Raw genomic sequence first — 24,344 nt, 5'->3', positions numbered from 1 at the left:
TTACCCACATGAATATGAAAATTCAAGCTTTTATAAACATGAATATCTTAAATGGGTCAAAGTATAATTTTATATTAAAATATGACATGAAAATATAAAATGGATATATATCAAAGATTTTATTCAGCTCATTAATTAATGAGAAACCACTTAGATGGTAAAACTGACTTCAAAAGCATTTGATAAAAAAGGGCTTACATAGTTTATCAAGATAGCCATCTAAAAATTTTAGAGCAGGACTGCTAGGTTAGATACAAATTCGTTATTGTCATTTGGGGCAATAAAGTAGCAACCATGGAGATTATATTTTTATCAGATAGAAATTTTAAGTTAGCTGGTAACTTCATAATCTCTGGGTTGTGATCAAGTTGTAAATAACAAATAAGTGTATTCTCCTGAAAAAATATATAATCCTCAGGTGAACTCATTAAACAATGCCTCAGAGTAATATTGAAAAGACATGCCACCCACCTTTTTTGTCTTTTTTTCCAGTTTTAATAATTTTTAATAGTCCCCAAGATTTGGTCATAAATAATCTTTGAATATTGATTAGAAAAAAATGGCTGAGCTCATTATAGTTTAATCTGATTATTTTCACAGATACAACGGTGGTGTTAGCTACATATACTTCCTGGATCACCTAGTATTCAGCAACTAGCAAAAATATTTTGTTTGTAAATTTTATCAATGAATCCAGGGTTGAACCACTTAAAAGACTCTATGGCCCTTTTCTTCATATGGGGGTTAGGATGTCAAGGCCATGAAAATCTCTCCCCCAGATTTCACTGTGGTACCCATAGATTTAATAAAGTCCTCTCCTCAAGACCCCCCAAATACACTAACATTCCTTGCCTGCCAGGAAGTGACCTTCCTTATCACTTCTGAGGTTGAAACCTTGTAAGACAGGTACCAGTACAGTTTCCTGAGAGGGTTTTGTAGACATTTGCTGCCTTTGTTCCCTAATGATGGGCTTGCTATACCTGATTAAAAATGATTCGTTCCCAAATATAACATTGGACAATCAATTTGTCCAATTTGAGGTAAAATGGGAACAAATTCTTATTGAAACAATCAATGTAACTATTGTCACAAAAACAAAAAAAAATCAGCAAAAACATGTGTTTCTGAATTATGAGATGTTGATTCCATATTAAAAAGTTTCATTTACATTTATAAAAGCATAAAATTCTAAACTGGGAGGAAAAGATCAGGAAAGATCAATGACTCCTTATATACTTGTCAATGGAAAAAGCGTTAAAACATTGGCCATATTCCAAACTTCATGGGTTTAGTTCATAAACTAAGACTAGATTTTACGTTATTAAATGTTTGAAAAAAATTAAAATAGTAATAACATTTTGTGACATGAAAATTATATGAAACTTCAGTGTTTATAAATAAAGTTTTATTGAACACAGTCACAAATATTCATTTGCATATTGTCTATGGCACTTTTGTACTACAGTAACAGAGTAGTTGTGACAGAGACCTGATAGTATGCAAAGCCTAAAATAATCACTCTCTGAAACTACAGAAAAAAAAAATGTGCTGACTTGTGTTCTAGAGCTCAATAAAGTCAACACAAAGCACTGAAAATAGTTCTGGTAAGACACTGAATCTCTGCTCTCTGAGTGAATTACACAGACAGTAAACTTTTTAGTATTCCTTATTAAAAGAAGACTGAAAACTTCATGATTAATTGTCATTGTAATAGAAAGTCAAATAAAAGATTCACAAGCTAATTTCTTATAAAATTATCTTATGAATAAGCCCATCGACATTGCACAAAAGTTGTCAAAATGTTAATACTTTTCAATGCTTCTCTTTAGCTCCATTATATGCAATTATTACAAACCAAGACAAAATTTCCTTGCTTCAAAAATTCTGCAAATCCCTATATTATCCAGGTTTTGTCTTTCACTATCCTTTCTCAGATTTTGAAACAGATATCATAATTTACATGCTACTCTCATTTTTCTTTGATAAACAGAACATATCCTATTATCTTGCATACATACCTGTGCTTTTCTGCTATCATTGATCTCAGTAGAATCTCAGTTTCACACAAGAACTATATCCTTTAACCAAATTACTAATTTCTTTTTCACAAACACACACAAGAAACATGGAAGTGGATAATTGATAATCACGTATCATACAACAAAATTAGCAGATAAGCAAAGCTCACAAGTTCATATAATATGGCTAACTACCACTCATATAACTTATACACCTTCAGCTAAGCAAAGAATCTTGGAAATTAAATAATTTCCAATTAAATTCCAAATTAAATAAATACAGACATCCTTAAGACAAAACACAATTACTGCTGACATAAAAGCTTTGTCAGAAGAATAAACATATAGTTTCATATTTTTCTCAATCCTAAATATAGCATAGAAAAACATTTGCTTAACTGGTCAATAAATTGATACAAAAAGTTTTGGAAGTTCAGAGTTACTGTACAAACAAACCAACGTAATTTAAAAATAAGATGCACTGCGGCCAACAAACACATGAAAAAAAGCTTAACATAACTGATCATTAGAGAAATACAAATCAAAACCACAATTAGACACCATCTTATGCCAGTCAGAATGGTGATTATTAAAAAGTCAGGAAACAACAGATGCTAGTGAGGCTGCAGAGAAATAGGAACGCTTTTACACTGTTGGTGGGAATGTAAATTAGTTCAACCATTGTGGAAGACAGTGTGATGATTCCTCAAAGATTTAGAATCAGAAATACCATTTGGCCCAGCAATCCCATTACTGGGTGTATACCCAAAATAATATACATTCTATTATAAAGATAGATGCACGCATATGTTTATTGTAGCACTATTCACAATAGTAAAGACATGGAATCAACCCAAATACCCATTAATGATAGACTGGATAAAGAAAATGTGGTACATATATACCAATGAATACTATGCAGCCATAAAAAAGAATGAGATCATGTCCTTTGCAGGCACATGGATGAAGCTGGAAGCCATTACCTCAGCAAACTAACTCAGGAACCAAAAACCAAACACCACATGTTCTCACTTGTAAGTGGGAGGTGAACAGTGAGAACACATGGACATGGGGAGGGGAGCAACACTTGCTGAGGCCTGTTGGGGGAGGACGAGGCTGGGAAAGCATTCGGAGAGCATGCTGGGCTTACTACCTGGGTGATGGGTTGATAGGTGTTGCAGGCCACCATAGCACACATTTACCTATGACAAACCTGCACATCCTGCACATGTACCCCAGAACTTAATTTTTTAAAAAATAGGATGAATTGCTTATTTTATACTTACCACTTATAAAAATTAGAGGAAAGTTATACAGCTATATTCGAATCAGTGTAATTTGGGCAAAACTTTAGTTTGAATACATGCACTTAGTTTCTTGTGTAAACAAGCTCACAGTTTCTATTATAAAAGTTTACTTTTCTCTTAGAAAGCTGGCACATTTAATGTCTCAAATACTTTATTTTCTGCAAATCTCTGGGGTAGTTAGATCTAGAGATGCACTTCCAAATCTCTGTAAACCCATTAAGATAAAGCCCCATTAATTTTGGAGACTGTATAATCTAATTCAATAATGCCCTCCAGAGATATGAAAATCTTTCAAATCAGAAAAGGCAGAAAAGGCTTTTCTCTGTTGGTTACTCTGACACTGACGGAGCTTACAGTTTCATTTCTCCACTTCTCCCAAAATTCATAAATAAACACAGATGTGTAAAACGTATGTCTTCAGAAAACCAACTGCTGTTTGGGACACTACGCCAAGTTGCTACAAGCTGACTTTTGTTGATGGCTTCCATGGAGTGAGACAAGCTGGTGGTAAGGGGCTCCTCATCACCGGGTCCAATGGGATTAGAGGCAGAAGAGCCAATACCCTGGCTGCAGCCCAAGAGGGGTCACCAATAACATCATTTTGGAAACACCTTTTCATTGGACATTGAAGGCTCATGCCGAGGCAGCCCCTATAAATTTTTATTCTGTAATTCCCATTGATTTCCATCTTTTACTACCCATGCTGTTCTGGCTGCTTTGTGAGGCTGATTCTGCCTTACTTCTGGTGCACTATCTCTTGAAAGCAAAAGCCACGGTATATGCATCTGAGACAGAGATTCACAAGGGACCTTTCTATTAGAAAAAGAGAAGATGGTGCTGACACATACTTGCTTGAATTTACTAATGAGGGTTCTGAGAAGGAAACGACTCTGACCAGTCCAAGATACAACACCAATCTAGAATTAAGATTTTAGTTTCAGGTTCAGCCTTTGTTTTGATATCCAATGACAGGTACTGCTAGATTGTTTTCAGGGATGGTTGGCTTCAAGAATGGGGTGAAATACGGCTTATTAAATTTACCACCAAGTTGATTTTCCAAGCCATTTGTGAAGCTGTTTCTAAAAGATAGAGTCTTGTGTTCAGATTTCATAGTTAGTTAGTTTAAAGAATTAATTTTACCATCTCATCAATTTTATAATATTTATTGTTAAATAGCTTTGATTAAAATTTGAAGGATTATGATACTATGCTCCATGTGTGCTCTGACTCAAGGATTCATGGTTGATCTGAAAATAGAATTGGGTTTAGGGTTGAATACTATTAACACTACTCAGAACAACTGTTATGTAAATAAACCATTTTTCTTATGCAAAATACAGGTACATAGATATTCTATAGGTAATATTCAATAAGTTGACTGGATGATATACAATTTGTCTCTCTCTTTAGTAGCAAATAACTGAATCTAACAGGATAATAATAAAATGAATAACAAAGCTCATAAAACATTCACTAAAATGGTGTTTCCTCATGTTTTGCTTTACATACTATTTTAGCTCATTCCTTCTGATTTAACCCAGGTAATTTTATTGTTATATTTTTACCATCATGATTGGCAATATATGGAGAATGTTACATCCTACATTATTTTTAACTCACCTAGAAAAAAGAAAGTCAGAGTCACATGGAATATGTTTTGGTTAAGAAAATACAATGCTGAATAAATGATTTTGTTTTTTGCTGATCATTACAATCTGTTTGCAGAAATTGGTTTGATTCATAATATTATCAAACTTAATGTCTTTAAGCAAAATATAAATGAATTATGTGATCACAATAATAATAAATGATTCTTCTGTTTTTCTAAAAAAATAAATACCTACTTCTGGGGTAAATAAGCCAGTGAAATTTAGGAATTATTAATAATTTAACAAAGAGAAGCTTCTGTGCCTAACATGAGATACTTAAGAATAAATGCAAGACAAGATATGTGAAATATATATGAGTGATATTGCTAAAAGGTATTGAAATACCTCAACACATTAAATTAATGGTTAAGAGGATTCAATATCAAATATTCAAGTGTTCAAAATGCAATTCCAACAAATATCCAAAAAGTATTTTAATGGATCCTGAGATCCCTGATCTTGTGGTAACTGAAAATAAAACTAACAGGAAACGGCGAAGGGGCTGGCCAAGTTGCCCCTAAAAAGAAAAAAGTAAAAGGTGGGGGAAGGCATCTATTCTCTCATAAAATGAGACTTAATACCAATCACTAATAATTAAAATGTGCTGTACTAACACAACCTTTTGATACTGTCCTATCTCATAAATATGGGGGGAGGTGTCACAGGTGTTCATTTTATTATTGTTTTATAATAACATATATGTTACATATATTCTTTATGTTTATTATTTATCTATTGCTGCATATTACCCCAAATCTTAGTGGGTCAGTCATTCAGGAGAAGCTTAGTGGCTTGGATCTGGGCTCAGGGAGTTTCATGAGTCTTGGTCAGATGTCAGCCAGGGCTACTGTCATCTTAAGAATTGACTGGAGATGAAAAATCTATTTGCAAGTTCCCTCACACTCAATTCTGGTGATGGCTGTTGGCAGGAGGTCTGTTTTTCCCTATTGCATCTGTCAATGGTCTGTTTGAGTTTTCTCACGATGTATCGGTTGGTTTCCCCCAGAAGAAGTGATACAAGAGAAAGCAAGATGGAAACCGCAATGCCTTTTCTGATCTAGACTTGGCAGGTCACACGCAATCAAACACCTATTCGATATGGGAGAGAAATAAACAAGGGCATATACACCTAGAATATGGGTCACTGGGGGGCGGGCATCTTGAATGTTGTTTTCAACAGTATGTTTCATATATTTCATTCACAAAATTAATTTTAAAAAATGTTTGGGTATCATCAGGAAGACCAATTAATGTTTCCTATATTTTATCTCCCTAATTATGCCGAGGGCTCTGAAAGAAAGAATGTAACTGTTACAATAATTTTGAGGCATTACCTCACTCACAAGAAAAAATGCCACAGAGCTTATATACAATATTTATTCATGGATTACATTTTATGAAATAAATTTACCTAAAATTGTTGGGTACCTTGGCAAAATAGGGAAAGTCTCATATCTTACATAGCCATATGTTAGTATAATATTACAGAGAGTATTTCCAGTTGTTTTGTTTGGGGTTTCAACACAAATTTTGCTGCCTAACAATCCATCATTTTTGAGGAATATTTCATTTATTCCATCTGTAATCTATAGTAAGTGAATACCATAAAATGATAGTATTGTGTTACTAGGTAAACTAACTTTGTATCTAAACGCTAATATATTCAAATTTTAAAGGAATGTTGCCATAAAAATATGTTGTTATTGTGTGTCCAAAGAATGATTTAGCAAGTCGCAATATTTATTTTGAAAAGATTAAAGTTGACATTATTTCTCTTTCAAAAATGAATACGATTATTAAGAATTGGCATAGTTAATGGAATTTTTCATACCCCACATAGCATGTTGATCAGATAAGCCTGATTAAGACTATGTAGTTTAGTAATAACTTTTCTATGTTGATATAGAAGAACTGTCATCTATAACTCTTCATGAATTCTTTAGGCAGTCATTTTATTTCAATAAATTAATTTATTCAATGACTATTAACTCATAAAATCATCAATTTAAAGGTGAAGAAATACATAAACTTGTTCTAATCAACTGCATCACCTTGCATTAAATCTTAGAAAATAAAAACTACAGGGGAGAACACCATTTACCTAAAAGCAGCTAGGAAGTCTTTGAGAGTGAACATTAGATTACAATTTAATAATAAGATTGGACATTATGCTAGGTGTCTCTGAGATGCAAAAACTTTTCTGCTGCATTCCAGATATAAAACAATTCAACGAGGACACTTACACAGCACTAATTATGGTCCAGGCACTATAATTTTAAAAATGAACAAAATTAAAATACTGATTTCCAGGAGATAAAAGACATGATACTGACATGAGAAATAGTAATATTTACAAATAATATATGTGATTAGGAGACTCGCAAACAATAACTACTATAAAAATACAAATGTAGAAAGAAATGTGTGCCTGAATGTTTGCAAGGAAAGTCTTCAATGCAGATATGATATATGAATTGGGATTTTTGGTGGATTAGAAAAATTTGGATTGTTGCAAGATAGATTTTTGAAGGACAATGACATGTCAGGTGTTAATGAGGCAACTGGTACTGGGTGTTTTCACTGGGGAAGAGGGCAATTGGTGGTTTACGCACATGCATCAATTTTATTTGTCACGTTTGACAACAACTTTGCTATTAACCATTTTTTGTTTTCTTTGGAGACCTGTTTGAAACAGTTATTATTCTGTTTTAGCAATAAGCTGTTTCTTAGAACTCTGTCTAGCACATGGGAAACACTCAATAAATGTTGCTAAAGATGACTTTAAATTTTAGAAGATGGAAGGCCTTCAACTTATAAAAACAAACGCCAGTGTGCATATATATATATATATATATATATGTGTGTGTGTGTGTGTGTGTGTATATATGTGTGTGTGTGTATATATATGTGTGTATATATATATCACAGCTTACTAATATGTAAGTTGATCTAAGTGGAGAAGTAAACCAAAATTGGTTTATTGTTTCACGGATTTGTATTTGTAATTCTTCATTTTTTCTTGTTTTTCTTCTAAAATAATTTAAAATCTTTTGCTAAGTTCCAAAATTGTTGGTCTTTATAAATTGAGTATATGTTCATTTTTTTTCTCTTTGGTGGATGAACCACTATATCATGTCTATTTAAGTTAAAAAATATGATTCTCTCATATATCTTGTAAATAAAAGATTTAAAGTAAAGGGGTATAAGGAAAGCAAGACAAACAAAAGATGGAAGAAAGGGCAAAGTTTGGTTCGCATAAAGATATTCTTTATTTTCTATCTACTTTTTTTTTTTTTCTTTTAAGACAGGGCTTCACTCTGTCACCCAGGCTGGAGCACAGTGGCGCCATCTCGGCTCACTGCAGCCTCCACTTCCTGGTTTCCAGTGATTCTCCCGCCTCGGCTTCCCGAATAGCTGAGACCACAAGTGTGCACCACTCATGCCAGGCTAATTTTTGTGTTTTTTGTAGAGACGGAGTTTCACCCTGTTGTCCAGGGTAGTCTCAAACTCCTGACCTCAAGTCACCTGCCCATTTCAGCTTCCCAAAATGCTAGGAATGGAGGCGTGAGCAGGTGCACCTGGCCCCTATTTACTTTCAAAGCAGGATAAACATAATAAAGGCTACTTACCTTGTACCATCTAATATTAAGTGAAAAGGAAAAATATTGTCTTTGTGTTAAGCATGTTCTGTGTCTTGGATTGTAGGAGGTTCTAGGGATTTGGAGGCTGATAAAAGAGAAAGGTGTGTTCATGAGATGGCAGTAGAACACACAAGCTATACAGGGTGATAAGTGCAGTCAGAGAACATCCCTCACAGCACAAGACTGTCCAGAAGCTACTGGCACAGGTCAGTACTCATAAGGTGAGGAAGACATGGGAACTCCCTCAGGAAAGGGAGTTTGGAGAGGGGGCGTATATGTGTAGGTGATATCACTCAGCAGTGCTGAGTCTCTTGGTCAAAGAGCTCTAGAAGGCAGCAATGGCTTGGGATCGTTTAACCTCAAGATTTACCTAAGCTGTGTTTAGCAGATGTTGGCTGAGGTTTCATGAGGTATGCAAAGCAGGTAGGCTCAAAATGGATAAAAATCTGCCTGTTTGGGTTATTTTTAAAATAAATGGAATGTGTAAATATTTGGGTTTGGTTCCAAGGGCCTTTTGAGCTGGCAGGAATCCGCTTGCAGTAAAGAAATAAATGATACACAGAGTCCATCTTTGGCTCATTTATACAGGTTTGATATTCTGCCTTGCATTGGAAGAGCCATGCCGCAGGAGAGGCTGGCTACAGAAACCATCTAGTACCCCAAATCTCAAAGGCCTTGTTCATCCAGTAAAGTTACATTAAACCAGCTTGAATTTTTTCAAGTTGATCATATGTTCATATGTTACAAATTAGTTCACTTTACTATATGAGATGAGAAAGATTATGATATGCTTATGATGATCAATTCATGTTGTAACTTGGAAGTAATGATTTTAGTTGTAAATGTAGTTATAGTTATATAATTATATATGTACACATATTTATACACACACAAGTGTTTTAAAGAAAGAAGAAGGGACGGATAGAGGGAACATTATCTTTAAATAGTATAAATGGTCTCGCTATCAAGATTTCGCTTTGAGACAGAACATGGAATATATATTTTAAAAGAATGAAAATAAAAGATCAGGTGACATTAGAAATAGATATCACCAAACATGTAATTTGGCCAGAATAAGGAAGTACTAAGTTAGCTTATTTAAGTTAGAAGTATGGATATGGGGTTGGAACACAGAAGTATGGATATGGGGTTGGAACACAGAGTTAAAAGATCTTAAGAGAGAAGGATATGTTCCATCAAATATTGACCCTAAGCTAAGAGTACACAGAATTTGCATCAGACCAGAAGAAGCACAGTGTAATGGATTCATTCCTCAGTGCATTGCATATAAAGACCAGTCAAGACATGAAGAGAAGTAGACAGTGAAACCTGCACAAATGTTAAACTAATGTAACAAAAATCAATCAAAAAGACTATGAATGAATATAAGAAAATGTTTCTTCTCTCTATAGAATTCAGTGAGTTTAGTAAGGCTTTAAATTGCAATTCAAAATAAGTCAGTATATAAAAGCTTAGGTGATATTGGTTACAATAACTGCCTTCAGTGGATCAGATGGGCTCTTAGTGGACAAGGAAGAGTTCATTCTACTTTCAATGAGTCACTTGTCAGTAGATTGTACTTTGTATGACTGAGATAATCTCACTCTAATTCTATTAGGTTTGAAGAATTCTGACTTATTCAGAATAATGATGTGAGGGGAAATTAACTGACACCTTTCAAGCTTAATTTTTTAAAGTAATTTTTGTAGTGATAGTTTAGTGAGGAATACTTTGTAAAGCATTCCTTTTTGAAGATAAGATATGGAAGAGCCTCTGAGGAAGATAAATAGTTAAAATATTTATCCACTGATTCTATGTGTGGTTGCCTGCAGTCAAATATAAGTGAATTCACTTCTGAAGTGATTGAGTTTCTATTAGGTAAAATGTCCTTAAACAACATTGCCAGTGCTCTCCTGCTTATAGACTAAACTCAGCATCAACCATTTTATTTCAGTGGAATCCAATTTCATCTTAATTGAAATATATTATGTAAAAAGTTAATAATCCATTGAAGTTGCAATTTGCTAAATGGTACCCTGGTGGCTTAAAGAGTCAACATAGCTTCTCAAAATATCGAATATACCACAAGGGAGTAATTTTTCCCTTGATGAAACCAATTCAGTATGTGTGTAACATTCTAGATATTGTTAGCCTATGAAGTCTAATCAGTTTCTTATAAAATTTCCTTTAGTTAAAAAAAATAAAAATAAAAATCTAAGACTTGTAAGTAAAACAGACATTTCTACCAATTTTTCAAATCGAAAAGAAATATGCATTAAATTTCAATTACTAGCACACACACACACACACGCACACACACACACAAACTATTTGATCTTTGTCCCCAGCTCCCGGTACAGAAATCCTAAACCCCTTGGAATTTTTGTGTGATAAAGGTGATAGGAATGTATTGTCTTTTAATGAGGTAACCCATGGTAGGACCCTAGATAGCTGAAGGATAGGGGTTGGTTGCTAGAAACGCCAACCCTTGATTTAAAAGCTTATACTTATAGCCTCACCTTACTCATCTCTGGGGAAAAGAGTGGGGCGGAAGGTCGAATTAATCACCAATGGCTATAATCATGCCTATGTAACGAAATCTCTGTAAAAGCCCCTAAATGACAGGCTTTGAGGAACTTTCAAATTGGTGAACACATTCACATGCCAGGAAGGTAGCATACTCCAATTCCATGGGGACAGAGGCTCCTATGCTTGAGACCCTTCTGCACCTCATCCTACGGACCTCTTAATTGGACTGTTCACTTCTATCCTTTATAATAAACTGTAATCGCAAATATAATATTTTCCTGAGTTCTGTGAATTATTCCAGCAACTTATCAAACTTGAGGAGGGGGGTTGTGGGAAACCCCTATTTCATAGCCAATTTGGACAAAAAAAAGGTGGGATATTTGTGTGTGTGTGTGTGTGTGTGTGTGTGTGTGTGTGTGTGTGTGTGTAATGTTTTTGTCCACGTTTCTGGCTCAAAACTCCCATAGGCTCTTTTATGGTCTTCTGTTATGATATGGAGGTGCTTTAGGCCTTAGGAGCAAGCCTCAAGGAATAGAATCTTTCACTTTCCCCTGTTTTCCTTTGTTTTTTGTTTGTTTGTTTGTTTGTTTTTGAGAGGGAGTCTCACTCTGTCGCCCAGGAGGCTGCAGTGCAGTGGCGGGATCTCAGCTCACTGCAAGCTCCGCCCCCCGGGTTTACGCCATTCTCCTGCCTCAGCCTCCCGAGTAGCTGGGACTACAGGCGCCCGCCATCGCGCCCGGCTAATTTTTTGTATTTTTAGTAGAGACGGGGTTTCACCGTGTTAGCCAGGATGGTCTCCATCTCCTGACCTCGTGATCTGCCGGCCTCGGCCTCCCAAAGTGCTGGGATTATAGGCGTGAGCCACCGCGCCCGGCCTCCCTGTTTTCCTTTTACCTGCCCAAGATAAGACTCTAATCTGATTACGGGTGAAGAGATCCTCATTACAGAGAGGGTCCTACTCTATAACCTGGAGGAAGGAATGCTTCACAGAGAGGCCAAGAAGAATCTGAAAAAACAGGCCTTGCTGGGTTTCCCAGCTCAGTCTCTTAAGATAAGGCCACACTATTTTTGTCCAATCATATTTCTACATTGTTGTCTATCATGCCTATGTAATGAAGCCTCCATTAAACCTCATAAGAACTGGGTTCCGGGAGCTTCCAGATAGCTGAACATGCGTAGGCTCCTGGAGGGTGGTGCATCCAGGGAGGGCATGAAAGCTCTGAGTTCAGGGAGCTTCCAGATAGCTCAATATGTGGAGGCTGCTGGAGGGTGGTGCACCCAGGGAGGGCATGAAAGCTCTGTGACCTTTCCCTTACACCTCTCCCTATGCATCTTTTTATCTGCGTCCTTTGTAATGTTGTTTATTATAAGACAGTAAATGTAAGTAAGTGTTTCCCTGAGTTCCGTGAGCCACTCCAGCAAATTAATCACACCCAAAGAGGGGATAGCAGGAACCCCAACCTCAAGGCAGCCAGACAGAATTTCTGAAGGCCCAGACTTGTGACTGTTAACTGAAGTTAGGGGAAGTCTTGGGAACTAAGTCCTCAATCTGTGTGATCTGACACTGTGTCTGGGTAGTTAGTATCAGAATTGAATTGGTTTATACCCAACTGGTGCCTGAGCCTTGTCGGGGTGGGAAATTCCCCACACATTTGGTCACAAAAGTTTTCTTCTCTGTTGATAACTGTTGTGGCGTAAGAGCAGAGGAAAAATGATTTCAGTTTTTTTCCCCAAACAAGTGAGTAAACAAGGAACCTGATACTTCTGACTGGCACTGAAGTGATGGCAGTATTATGTGACTTAGCCCATATCCTATGAAGTCTGACACTAACGATGGATAGTTAGTGTCAGAATTAAATTGAGTTGAGGACACCTAGTTGGTGTCAGAGAATTGAAGAAATAATGTTGAAAAAATAAAAATCACATACTTTGTTTCAGGAAGGAAAAAATATCTCCCATGCTCTGTCTATATATGTATTAAAGTATTTTAAAGAACTTAGACCTGAGATTTAAGACCCAAATTTAAGATTTAAAATTTAATGGTCCTAAAACTTGCACTAAAATGATCAAATTGTTCTGTACTCAAACGTAATTAATTTAGATTCCCTGTCTTAGGATGACGTAGAATCAGAATATTAACATTGGAAACATCTTAGAAAGGCATAGGGAATAGGCCGGGTGCAGTGGCTCACATCTGTAATCCCAGCACTTTGGGAGGCTGAGGCGGGCGGATCACGAGGTTGGGAGTTCAAGACCAGCCTGGCCAACATGGTGAAACCCCGTTTCTACCAAAAATACAAAAATTAGCCAGGCGTGGTGGCGGGTGCCTGTAGTCCTGGCTACTCGGGAGGCTGAAGCAAGAGAATTGCTTGAACCCGGGAGGTGGAGGTTGCAGTGAGCTGAGACCACACCATTGCACTCAAGCCTGGGCGACAGAGATAGACTCCCTCTCAAAAAAAAGAAAGGCATAGGAAACAACCTGACTGTGTCACAGATGCAGGTACTTAAATAAAAAAGATTAAATTATTTGTTTGAATTAATATAGCTAGAATGCTTGGAACTGGAACTAGAGCTCAAAACTCCCACTCCATAGTTATTCGTCATCATTCTCTGTTAGTCTTCATTAATATGTATAATATATATTAAGACAGCACATATTTCATTACTTAATAACCACTTGAAAACAAATACAGTATCTAAATAAATGTCCAAAATTAGACAAAAAGTCTTTCAATCAAGATGACAGACCAAATATATAGCCTTTTCTGTTCTTCTAAGACACCATTAAATGGCAGCAAATAAATGGAAAAAATACAAATCTACATCAGAAATAATGGAAGAACAGGGATTTCTATGAATTTTCTGCAAGATAAGATTTCATGGGCTCATTAAGCAATGGAGGAGCACAAAACTAGAATATACATGGAGGGTGATATAGCCAAAGAGAAATTTGATCTTCCGATCAAAATCTGAAAAATAGTTACTCAAAAAATGAAAGGCTTACCTATACAAGATAAAGTACTAAAATTTGAAATGCCAGAAATATTAATTAGAAAAATGATAAAAATGGAAATACTCTTTTCCTGCTTATTGCTTCTCCCATGGAATACAGAAAAATAAGTTAGGTAGATGTGCCAATGCAAAAACTCTTCAGTGGCAAAAATAATTAATTAAAGGTGACACAACGCATTGACTACCTCAGAAAAAGTGTGATTATACTCTCAGTGTAGTCAATTAACTGCAATAAGACATAGAATAAACATGGAAAGAATAATGAAGAATAATACCACTGAATTCTTTGCATTGAGATAATAATTTTTTTGTAATGGAGTAGGATACCACTGTCTCATTAAGATAATTTTTGTCATTAGGTGATTCTGTGAAGTTTTACTTACTCATCACTTAATTTTTTATTGTCACCTAAAACCAATATTATTTCCTATGCCTGTTTTAAACAATACTGGGACCAGGAATACTTGCTTTTCCTGTCATAAATACTATACTGATACTAAGGAAAAGTACATTAGCTCTCACACCAAGAACTGCCTGGCCCTCAATGATAAAAACAATAAACCAAATAAAAAGAGTTTTTATCAAGACTAACAGCTTATTTATCAATATTTATTTCAAGCCCTTGCCTCACTGTGCCTACCAATAGAAAGCTATTATGTCAGAAACTCTGTCCACTCTCAACCAGTTCCCCACGTTGCAAGATCCACCTTAAAATCATCCATTTCAGGCCTCTAAAAGCTACAAACATCCTTTCTTTATTTCACCATTTTGAAACATTGCTAAGCCTCTGTTAAGGTGCTCTCCTTTACCACAGTAACTTTAATGAACTTAGACTTGCTTGATGAACAGGTATTTCTGGTGGTGTTCACAGAATGCTCAACCAAAGTATCCTGACATCTGTCATTACGTAAACATTCGTTATTGCCTTGGTATATGCCAGGGATACCACTGGGATTGGAAAGAAATGATAATAAATAAGAGCCTTTACCCTAGCTTGAGGCGCATCCTAGAATGAATCGTTTTCAGGCATGAGGAGTTTAATAACAAAGTGTTATTCTGCGTTTCTTTTATGCTGGACCTGCCCTCATTTACAGGTTGATATGGTTTGGATCTGTGTCCCCACCCAAATCTCATCTCAAATTGTAATCCCCAGGATTTGAGGGAGGGACCTGGTGGGAGGTGACTGGATCATGGGGATGGACTTCCCCCTTGTGGTTCTCATGATAGTGAGGGAGTTCTCGCAAGATTTCGTTGTTTAAAAATGTGTGGTATTTCCCCCTTCATTCTCTCTCTCTCTTGCTCCACCATGGTAAGACAGGCTTGCTTCCCCTTCACCTTCTGCCACGATCAGAAGTTTCCTGAAGCTTCCCAGTCATGCTTCCTGTTAAGCCTGTGGAACTGTGAGTCATTTAAACTTCATTTTTTCATAAATTACCCAGTCTCAGGTAGTTCTTTCTAGCAGTGTGCAAATGGACTAATCCAGAGGTATAATTTAAAACTTGGAAATAATTGACCAGATTCAGAGGAACTTTTTAAAATTGGCTCATCTTGACTCATCAGTTTGTATTCACTCTGTATTCGATTTTCTCCTAATCAGAACATTATGGTACTAATCCAGAATATTAGATCATATAGTTTTAAACATTTTTGTAGTCATGGACATATATTTTTGTTGATTCATTCAGTTCAGCCTGGCATATAATGCTGAGATGATTGGTTAAATTTGGCGCATAGCTTGAGGCCATATAATAGAATATACTCCGTTGATCCGTAGCAGATAATTCAATCTCATTACTATTAAGTTTTTGCCAACTGGCAAAATCTCCCCAGGGTAAGGTCACATTTCTGGCTTGTCTGAGTTCATGAATTTTCATACTATTTCCAGAAATAGTCTAGCCTCCTAGGAAAACTGCAAAACAGAGCTTGGATGATTGAAGTGATAATAGAAAAGACACCCTTCTCCCCTATGCCAATGCCAATTTGCCCACCACTAAAATGGATAACGAGACATCAATTTTAGGCTTGAAATTATTCCTGTGGCTTATTCTAATTAATTATAAGGCGACTAAATAGTTGCTTGAAAAGTACAAGTAAATGTTGCTCAAGTTGGTGTGATAGTTATTTAAAGAAATTAATGTTAGCCTTAAAGCATTGAAAGTCCTTGAGACAAAAGCAATTTTTACCTCCCTCATTGCCACAGTAAGAAAAATATCTGGCTAAAGAATAAGATATGAGTTGGGATAGGAAGGGAGGTTACTTGAAAAAAAATCTGAAAAAAAAATCCATGTCATTTTCCGCTGGAGAATGCTATTCTGCTGGAGGAGTTAAATGTTTACTTGAATTACAGACTTGAAGTGTCTTACATTTGTTAACTGCATTTATTCCTATTCATTAATTGCTGTCTCAGTCTATTTCATTACTACTGTAAACTAATTTTCCAATTTACTATGTGAGAAAATGAATTTAACTAAGTTGCCTTAAGTCATCACAGGTCTAGTTTAGGATGAAGCCATTTCTGAAAAGAAACTATTCTAAATCCAAATCCAGTGTTCCTTATTCATGTCAAGAAGTGGGAAACCATTTTCTGAGTTAGGCATGGAAAAATAACACAGTGTTATATAAGGATCTAGAAGTGAAATTAGAGGAAGTTGGGTACAAACAAAGCGACGAAGTTATTATTTACTAAGATATGTTCTACTATCATCCTACAGAAGATTAGTGCAATGTTCATCTTCTGCAAGAGCTTTATTAATATCACGTAATCTTCATTGAAAATTTTTAATGTATACATCATCATTTCTACCTTGGCTACAGCCGTGGTTCTTTATGCTCATCTCCTGTTCCTGGGAAAAGCCAGAAGGTCATTAGGAGTAGCCTGAATCTTGAAAATGGTGAAGAAGCAGTGGAAGGCTCAAAAGTTGAAAATTATAATGATAATTGAACACAGGTAAAAGTATGTTAACAAAAAATTGGGGATACCAAAGTGAAGAATATATATTTGACAAACAAAAACTCTCCACATATACAATAAGGACCAAGATGATTGTTATCGGAGAAGATTTCAACAGATATCTTGTCAATCTAGGGTACAGAAATCTTTATTGTTGAATTCCAATTATTATAATCAAGTATTTATTTACGTGTTAGACAAGAAGGCTTCAATTGTTTTATATGAGCTCCATATCCTCAAAGTTTGAATTTTTAACAAATTTTCTAAATTCTTACACTTCTGAATTATTTTTGTTATTCAGACTCTTTGGTATTAATAGGACGTCTTCCGTAAGCCTTCCAATTATTCACAACACAGACAAAATCATTGATAATCTACTAAACGCTCATTGAAATCCAATTAGTAACTTATATAATGCTTTACCAGCTTGCAAAGATGAATGGTTGGGTCTATTATGAAGACATTGAAATGTGTTTTACATTCTAATTAGCTTCAGTAAAGTAAGGAATAAGCACTTTTTTAATCTTGTGGAAATAGCATGAATTTTAATATCAATGAAATATAAATATTAATATCTGCACTCTGCTCATGGTATTTATTAAATGTCCCCCAAACTAAAGTTCTGCATATTTAATTTCATCGGTAATTCCCTGCCAGGTTTTAGATGTAGCACATTCTTCAAAAAGTGATCATTTCTACTTAGACATTATATATATTCATTTAATCACTTATCCCTTAATTCAACAAATACTTATTACACTTCTTTGGGCCAAAATCTCTTCTTGGTACCGAGTTTATAGTCATGAACAAAATAGAAGAGGATGGTGCTCTTTTAGCACTGAATGAAGCAATAAACAAATAAATAAATATTATTATTTTTCAGGAAATGGTATAGAGAAAAATCAAGCATTGCATGGGAATCTGGATATTATTTAATATCTTTAACAACTGATTGACAAATTATATTAGATAAATGACCACCAGACTTAGCTTTGAAGCAGCATCTTACAGGTGCCCTTCCAGGCAGATTTTTGGGTCCTTGGGAGTAAAGTTGAGGAGTCTGGGCAGCAGAAGTTCATTTAGGGGGCTTGGGAGGCTCTTTTCTGACCCTTATGGGAATACAATAAAAATCTCACCACAGCATGCTATGTGATATTCAAAATTTTAATCACATAAAGTATGGTGTCATGATATTGTGAGTTTAACAACAACAACAAAAGAATACTTTTTCAAATAGCCTGAACTACTAAATGCAAAAGAAAAGAGAGTAAAACTTGTATTTTACTTAAGTGACTATATACTAAACCTAGGAATTCTGAAAGAATCATGTGTCCATCACTTTCTAACCCTCCTATTTTCCCCATTCTCAATATAAAATCTTTTCCCAGTTGCATTTAAGAACAGGTTATGAACAAAAAACGGGGTACTATAGTTTGAATGGTCTCTCCAAAATTCAGATGTTGCCAATGTGATAGCATTTTTTATAGTATTAAGAGGTGAGGCCCTTACAAGGTGATTGGGTCATTAGGGCTTTTTCCTCATTAATGAAATTAAAGCTTTTAAAAAGTGGCTTTATGCAGTATTCAGGTAGCATGTTCTCTTGTTTTTCTGCCATGTGATGGTGCAGCAAGAAGGCCCCCACCACACACCAAATGCCAGTGCCTTGATCTTGGACTTCCCAGCCTCCAGAACTGTGAGTAAATAAATTTTTGTCCTTTGTAAATTACCCAATCTCAAGTATTCTATTATAGTAGCATAAAACAGGTTACAACACAGGTGTTGGGAGTGCCAATCACCAATCATGCTATATCCAGAGCACATTATTATCGAGTTCTACTTTACATCAATGTTTTAACTTCTGAAAGGTACTTGAACATATAGTATATACTTAAATTGAAACAAAGATTACCGTCTCGTTACTTCTACTCTTTGTTCCTAATCTTATTTTCTGAAGCAGCACAGCTTTCTAAAGACAGTTATAATGTCTTAGATTTATTTCTGTGACTTATACTATGAAGAATGCACACACTATTGTGGCAATCATATTAATATTACACAATAAATTTACTTTTAATTCAAATAGTGACCATGAATTTATCTTTTCATGGTTGGCCTGGGAAATCGTGACATTAAGGAACACACAAAAATCAAGCATACATGAGTGAGATAGTTTTGGGGATGATAAGACCAAAAAACTGTGTTGTATCAATGCAACACATTATACATTAAACATGAATCAACCTTGTTCATAAATGTCCTTCACCATATCAGTGCTGCAGAACTTTGGTTACCCCACCCCATCCATGTGGTTTTTAGCTTTGTTTCTTAGAACACACACACACACACACACACACACACATCAGGGCCCTTATGGTGCTTTCCTCAAAGAATATGATTGCTTTTAAGAGAAATCTGGGCTATTCAGAATATAATGTGTTCACTGATACATATTATATGAAAGCTGAAAGTATGTATCTGGGTTCTTCTTCCTAAATTATTTGAGAAGTATCCAGTTTTGTTTTCCCCCACTTGACTTCTGTCTATAGTTTCAAAATAATGCTACGATTTTGTTTTCATGAATGGTCTCTTTTTCCCCATTTTGACAGCTTATTTTCTTCTGAATAGCTTTGTCTCTTACTATTGGGTGTTTTTGAAAAAGAGAAACCTATTTTTGCAGCTTTCTTTCATATATTTTCCCAAGAAAAAAATGTACCAATGATCACAAAATCATTGTCATCAGAATATTATCAGATTGTCTGCACCCTTCTAAGGAAGTGGAGACTTTGTTGACTGATTGAGGCCAAGTTCAATACTATAAAAGAAATTTGAGGTTTACTGGGATGGAAACAATATCCTCCTCTATAATTTCTCCATTACTGCTAGTAAATCTGCTTCTGTTATTAGCAAGTAATATTTAAATGCATGTCAACAGAGGGACTTTGAAAATCTGGAGAAAATCAAAAGACAATATGGTCTCTAGTTAATGTTTTAAAATATTTTAACAGATTAACATAAGATCCATATAGAAAGTAAAATACATAAATACTTGAATCAAGAAATGTAATACTACAAGTTCCCCAAGAGTTCCCTTACCAATTTCACGCTTCATTATATCTTTACTGTGTGATCACACATTCCTATAAAAATACACTTTTTCTTTTATCTATTTTTGAAATTTATATAAATAAAACTACACAATTCATATCCTTTTGTGTTTGGATCCTTCATATAAAGTTTGTTGAATACAGCAGTAATTTATTTAATTTCATTGCTGATGATGTTCTATCAAAGGAGTATGCTACAATTTATCCATTCTACTTTTGATAAATATCTAAATTATTTTCAATTCGAGGTTATTATGAAAAATGCTGAAATAAATATTTTTGTATGTACATCCTGGTGTTTGAGTGAATGCTTCTCTAAAGTATATGTTTAGGCATAGAATTGCAGGGCTATTGGATACATGCATCTTTAAAATTACTGAATAATGACAAATTGCTTTCTAAAATAGTTTTACAGTTTAAATTCCACACAACAGTCCATAAGAGTTTTCATTGCTCCACATTATCCCCACCAATTAGTATTATCCTACTTTTGTTTCAACTACCCATGAGGTATAGAGCTATCAAGTTGTATGTTTACCATTTGCCTTGCAACCAATAAAGTAAGCACTTAATACATTTTCAATGGCTGTTTGATTTCCTCTTAATTATTAACTGTCTGCTCAAAATTTTGCCCATTTTTTTCTATTGAGTTGTCTTTATCTAATTAATTTGTAAGAGTTCTTTATACAAAATGATTGCCAGTTGTATATATGGCAAGTTTATTTTCCTATTCTGTGGCTTATCTTTTCATTTTTATATCCTTTAAAAGTTCTTAATTTTTATATTGTCAAATTTATCAGTTTCTGGGTATTCAGTGCCATTTCATCTTATTTAAGATATATTTACTTTCCAGAATTCTAGAAGATACTATATTACATTTTTAAAGGTATATTAATTTGTATTTCACATTTAGAGCACTAATCTATGTGGAATTGATTTTTGTTTATTATGTGAAGTAGGGGTTCCATTTGGTTTTATTTTGTAAGGAAAACCAAGTTTCTGAGCACCATTTAAGACTGCTCTTTCTCACTTTTATGCAAGTACTGTGTCTGTCATGAATCAAGTAGCTGTATATACAAGAGTCATTCTGGGTCTCTGTACTCTGTTCTTTTGGTCTATTAATCTATCTTTGTATCCAAAGGACTTAATATTTTTCGTAACTATATTTCTAGAATTGCCTCTCTGTATCTGGCCCATCCTATTTCAAGTGCAATGGAGAAACAGCATATCAAATTTTATAATAATTCTGGCTGGGTGTAGTGGCATACTCCTGTAGTTCCAGATATTTGGGAAGCTGAGGCTGGAGGATCACTTGAGCTCAGGACCAGTCTGGACAACATAGTAAGACCCTCATATCTAATAATAATAATAATAATAATACATTGAATCTATAAATAAATTTGAGGATAATTGGTATCTTTATATCACTGACTCTTTCAATCTGTAAACATGACATACCCCTGCATTTACATATGTTTTCTTAATAAGTCTCAATAAAACCAATGGTTTCACATGTAGACGTATTGGATGTCTTTTGTTAGCTTTACTCCCAGGCAATTTCAATTTTATGCTATTTAAATTAAAGTCAGATTTCACTTTTTTGTTTTCTTGTTGATATATAGAAATACGATATATTTCTATGCATGTTATGTATATAAACTTTATTAATGTCACTTATAGATACAATGATTTATCTGCTTATTATTCTAGATATTCCTTATACACAATCATAACACTTGTGGATAATGACAGTATATTTTTGATTCCTTACACATATTTTTTCTTTCCTTATTATACTAGCTAAAACATTGTATAAAAAATTGTATAAAAGTTATAATAATGGTAGTTTTTTATGTCATTCCTGTTTTCTAAAAAGAAAACTTTTAGTATTTCAGAATTAAGTATGAGGTTTGCATTTTGGATAATTTCTATGGTTTGACTGTCCCCTCCAAAACTCGTGTTGAAATTTAATTCCCTATGTGGCAGTATTGGAAGTGGGGACTTTAAGAGGTGATTAGGCCATAAGGGCTTTGTCCTCATGAATGGATTAATCCATTAATAAATTAATAGATTAATGGTTTATCATAGGAGTGGGACTGGTGGCTTTATAAGAAGAGGAATAGAGACCCAGAACATTAGCATGCGCTTCCCCCTTGCCATATGGTGCCCTGTGCCACCTTGGGACTCTGCAGAGTCTCCCCTAGCAAGAAGGCCCTCACCAGACGCAGCCCCTGGACCTTAATTAAACTTCTCAGCCTCCACAACTGTAAGAAATGAATTCCTTTTCTTTATAAATAACCCAATGTTAGGTACTCTGTAGTTAGAAACAGAAAGTGGAATAATTCAAAATTATACTTGATCAGATTGAGGAAGTGCCTTTCTATTTCTAGTTTGCCAAGTTTGTTAAATCATCAATGAATATTAAATTTTATCAATCATACCTTTTATTTTTTTAGGTTGCTTGTATAACACTTTTTAATGTAATGAATTTCTGAAGAAAATTTGTTTAAGATTTTTCCATCTATGTTCATGACCAAATTTACCTCTAATTTTAGTTATTCATACGGTTTTTGTTGCATTTCAGCATCAAGGTAATTGAGAAAAATAAGATTGGAAATGTGCCCTGTTTTCTATTCTCTAAGAGTCTGTATAAAATTGGAATTATTTCTTTTTTGAATATTTTAGAGAATTCATCACTGAAGGCATTTAGCTCAAAATTTTCTTTGTGAAAAAATTTCTTATTATCAATTTAATTTCTGTATTTTTGAAATTATTATGATACAAATATAAAATTATAGACGAAGAGAACAGAATCTAAAGGCCAAAAATAGCACTGAAATAATTTAAGAAACGTGATAATTTCTCTTCAGTTAGTTTTGATAACTTAGCTCTTTGGCAGTTTGAACATTTAGTCTAAGAATTCAAGTTATTGCTAAAAAGTTCTTTAAATATCTTATTTTTAAAATAACTTCAGGCATTATAGAGCTATTCCTTTTTTTATTGTGGTTATTTGTGTCTCACATTTGCAATTTGTTAGTCTCATTTAATTTTTTATAACAGTCATTTCAAATAGTCCCTAGTTCTTCATCTCTAGTAGATGCTTGTTTTCTATTTGTTAATGTATTATCATCATTACCATTTGCTTCTAAACTATTTAGGCTATTGTACTGACTTTTTCCCCACCAAATTGACTTGGTTATATAGTTTATTAACGTTTAACCTTTATTTTATTTATTTGATCAGTTTTTTTGAGACAGAATTTCTCTGTGTTTGTATTGCCCAAGCTGGAGAGCAGGAGTGCAATTATGGCTCACTGCAGTCTCAACCTCCTGGCTCAAATGATCCTCCCACCTCAGTTTCTGGAGTAGCCGGAACTGTGCCACCACACCTGGCTAATTTTTCAATTTTCTTTTGTAGATATGGGGTCTTGCTATGTTGCCCCAGGTTGCTCACGAACTCCTGGGCCCAAGCAGCCTCCCACCTTGGCCTCCCAAAATGCTGGGATTACAGGCATGAACCACTGCACCTGGCTCTTTATTTTTAATGTATATATTTAAGACTGTAAATTTCTACCAAGTACTGCTTTCACAACATTCCAAAGGTTTTGGTATGCAGTATATTTTGTCATCACTTTGATATTATGCTCTTTTCTAACTTTAGTTACTGTTGAGAAATCAGCTATGATTTCTATAACTGTTGTTCATTGAAGACAATATTTTATTCTCACTCATTTTAATATATGTGCCTTTGTAATTTTACAGTTTTACTGTAATGTGACTGTGGCTTTTTAAAATTTATTTATATGGTTTGAGATTCACTGGATTTATTAAATTTATGGATTATAGTCTCTCGTAAATTCTGTAATATTCTCACACATAGTCACATCAAGTATTGCTTTGGTAACTTTCTTTCTCATCTAAGTTTTTGGATTCCAGCTGAAGATGTATTAGGCCTTCTCATTGCATGCTCTATGATTTTTACTCTTTTTGTTCCATCTTTATTTTTTGTCTTTATGTGCTAACTTTTTGATATAGTATGCTGAATTGATTTTTAGTTCACTCATTCTCTCTTCAGCTGTTTCTAATGGGCTTTGGGTATTTAATTGTAAGTGAGGTTTAATCTCATTTAATCTTC

The 24,344-nt window shown here is 34.6% G+C and overlaps 1 long non-coding RNA gene across 1 annotated transcript in view; it reads left to right on the top strand.

Moving 5' to 3' along the window:
• The window catches only part of LOC105490345 (uncharacterized), an 848,896-nt gene extending 827,139 nt beyond the window's left edge, over positions 1 to 21,757 (top strand). The window contains exons 5-6 of the long non-coding RNA XR_011618168.1: positions 18,734 to 18,799; positions 21,383 to 21,757. This is a non-coding gene — a long non-coding RNA (uncharacterized lncRNA). The remainder of the gene's footprint in view (positions 1 to 18,733; positions 18,800 to 21,382) is intronic.
• The last annotated feature ends 2,587 nt before the right edge of the window (positions 21,758 to 24,344 follow it).

Source organism: Macaca nemestrina, chromosome X (assembly GCF_043159975.1).
Source record: "Macaca nemestrina isolate mMacNem1 chromosome X, mMacNem.hap1, whole genome shotgun sequence".
In the NCBI taxonomy this organism is placed as follows: Eukaryota; Metazoa; Chordata; class Mammalia; order Primates; family Cercopithecidae; genus Macaca; species Macaca nemestrina.
This window is presented reverse-complemented; position numbering and strand designations above follow the sequence as displayed.